Source organism: Lolium rigidum, chromosome 6 (assembly GCF_022539505.1).
Source record: "Lolium rigidum isolate FL_2022 chromosome 6, APGP_CSIRO_Lrig_0.1, whole genome shotgun sequence".
Taxonomy (NCBI): Eukaryota; Viridiplantae; Streptophyta; class Magnoliopsida; order Poales; family Poaceae; genus Lolium; species Lolium rigidum.
Genome location: NC_061513.1, coordinates 27,373,387 through 27,376,959, shown reverse-complemented (window position 1 = coordinate 27,376,959; position 3,573 = coordinate 27,373,387).

Here is a 3,573-nt window from a genome sequence, read left to right as displayed (position 1 = left end):
CAGGAGGTGTTGAAGGCGTAGACTATCTCATAGTCTACGGATCCGGGAGGCTTCCGGAGGAGATCAAGCCTAGAGATATCCGATAGTAGTAGTAACCGAGCAGCCCGAACTCTTAGTATTTAGGCTGCTCGATGAAATAAATGTATAGTTTAATGAGACTCTTATATTGTAAGCTAAGTTGGGTTCACCTCGAACCCGGGAGTATTCCTACGAGGACCCAAGAGGAGCTCCAAGACAATATATGTTTGATGCTTGTAATAATAAGTGAATGAGTTATGGACCCTGCTATGTTCTGTTGTACTACTCGAGGGATGTAATATTTGCGGAATGGTACTTCGTGAATGTTATATCAACGACCGGCATACTACAACATGCGGTGGTATGCGGGGTCACCACGGTTGGTATCGAGCAAAAGCTTTGACCTTAGGTTGGAACCTAGTAAATGGGACCGAACGTTAGGAGTCAAATAGGACTAATAAAGAATTCTCTAAAAATATGGTGTATATTCAATTGAGAATACAACAATCATATCTTTTAGTGCGATAATTCTTTATTATCTCTATTATGATGCATTATTACTAATCTTATAATCTTTCTATTTCTACAGCCAACATGGCAAGTTCACGTCCTGGAAGAAACGTGAAAGTTATGGATTCCACACTGAACGAGTACCAAGGAGGACTTGCAGATATCCTACGAGCCATGTTACTGGAATTTGGGTGCGATCCCCAGATTCCAGTAAAGAAATACATGTTCTATGATGGTCCGGTATTGGCCAAGTGCAGGGTAGGGCTGCGACTTCCCGAATCTTTGGGAATGAGCGTAGTCATGCCAGCTGGGGAAGCAAGGACAACCAATACAGCTTACCATATAGCTGTTATGAGAGCCATAACCGACATACGGGAACATAAGACGAAAGAGCTTATGGGTTCCGAATTCACACACATTCCTCACATGGAAGAGGACGATGATCCCATGCTGAACCATTTCAAATATGCCAAAAGTAAACCAGCAGAAGCAGCAAAATATATGGACAACAGCCGCAACTTACTGTCATTGTTGTATCAGCTGAACCGTCATTTGACGGGAGCAATTGATACAATGCTAGAGGAGTTTACTGAACCCAAGGAGGAGACAAATGGGAAAGAACCTATGGAGAATGAGGTGCACACACCAGTCTACTCAGCTGGTGATTACATTAGTATTGATCCTTTTGAGCGTGAAACTACACCTGTTACACCTGGGAACTATTTGGGAAGTTCCTATGGGGGATATGAGGGTGGAGAGGAATCCGGAAACAATCAGCGTTCCGAGACTCCTATCGAGAATTCCAGGGGTTGGCGTTGGGGATCGGATACTGGAACTCATAGTACCACAGCGTATTATGATGGGGAGATGAATGAAGATGCCACGTCCCAGCACCAGAGTTATCCGTGGAATGAGGAGGAAGTTGGAGGGTATCCGACACAGGTTGGGTCGGATACGAATATAGGAAATACCTATGGTGTAGGTACAGGGGAGTACACCCGTTGGGTGGATTACGATGCACTGAATGATCAGTTTGTGAACACTGATTTCTCCTTAGGATCATCATCGGATTCGGATTACAAGCCAACGGGTAGACCTTATGTTCCAGGGTCTATCAGGAGGACGACTCGTTCGACCGGATGGAAGCCTGGAATGTATCGGGAGTGAAGAACGATTAGAGTCCACCAAGGGAGGCGAGGCTATAATACACAAGTACCACGTGTATTATAGTTTGTAATATTTGTATAAATTTGTACATATACTTTAATAAGTGAGTTTGCATACTCACATCGACTTGAGTATTGTAATAAGACCACTTATGCATGTATATACAGGGTATATGTTTTGTATGATTTGGATTTGCTTCTTGATTTCCATTGCGTGACTAGTTCCGTGCACAATGTTGAGCTCGGAAAACTTGCGCATGGAGTAATTATGAGTATCATCTTGTGTTGCAGAACTAGGGGGTTATGTCGGGAGCGTTAGGAGAGGAGACCGAAGCGCAGCGCATGGAGCGCGAAGCCAAACAAAAGGAGGAGGCTGAGGGTGCAGCCAGAGATCAGTTACCACCACCACCACCCATGAGGCAGCAGAATTTCATCCAGTATATGCAGCTGGTAGAGGAGAGACAACGTGTAACACTGGAGCAGCAGAACAAATTCTTCCAAGATTTGCTGCAGCAGAACCGGGTAGAGAGACCCGAGAATCAGGGAGTCACCTTAGCAGACTTCCAGAACACCAAGCCCATATCTTTTGCATACGCGCCCGAGCCAATGGACGCGGAAGACTGGCTCATGGACACAGAGCGAAAGCTCAACACTGTTGGATGCAATGACCTGGAGAAGGTCCGTTATGCTACACACTTGTTGTGTGGACCCGCCGCATCATGGTGGGATAACATTGTAGCCGTTTATCCGGTGGGAAAGGTATTCACCTGGGAGGAGTTCGCAAGGAAGTTCAAGGAATCTAATGTCCCTGAAAGTATTGTGGAGCTAAAGCGTCGAGAATTTGAAAATCTCGAGCAGAAGGACAAGGCAATCCTGACCTATGTCAGGGAGTTCTCAAAGTTGTCCTGGTACGTTGTTGAAGAAGTCAACACCGAGGACAAGAAAAAGAAGAGGTTTCTGAAGGGGTTAAGTCCCCAGTTCAAGGTACAGCTACGTATGATGAGAGCAACGGAATTCCAAGAGTTGGTGGATGCAGCCATCACTCTTGAGGATGACTTCAAACAACTGCAAGAAGAGAAGAGGAAGAAGGCCAAGTTTGATCCTAAGAGGTTTGTTAGTAACAAGCCCAATACTAGCTTGAGTTTCAAGCCACGGTACAACAACAACAACCAGAGGAGGAACCAAGGATATCAGTCTGCAAATCAGATTATATGCCATTCCTGTGGATTTAAAGGACATGTCGCGAAAGATTGTAAGAAGCCAAAGATTATATGCTTTGGTTGTCGCCAGGAGGGGCACATGCTGAAGGACTGCCCCAAGAGAAACACTGGAGGAGGTCAATCTGGAGGAGGAGGAAATCGAGGAAACACCGGAGGGAGCTGGAAGAATAAGAAGCCCTTCGACAAGCTGAACTGCACTAGTCTGGAGGAGGTGGTCAATGATGTCTACGGGAGCTTCTATTCTTGTAGACAGTGTTGGGCCTCCAAGAGCAGAGGTTTGTAGAACAGCAGCAAGTTTCCCTTAAGTGGATACCCAAGGTTTATCGAACTCAGGGAGGAAGAGGTCAAAGATATCCCTCTCATGCAACCCCGCAACCACAAAGCAAGAAGTCTCTTGTGTCCCCAACACACCTAATAGGTGCACTAGTTCGGCGAAGAGATAGTGAAATACGGGTGGTATGAATAAGTAGTAGCAACGGCACCGGAAAAGTGCTTTGCCCGGGACGATAAACAAGCAGTAGTAACGCAGCGATAGTAACGCGATAAAACGAGTAAACAAGCGAGCGATAGCGATATTTAGGAACAAGGCCTAGGGATTAGACTTTCACTAGTGGACACTCTCAACATTGATCACATAACGAGAATAGATAAATGCATAC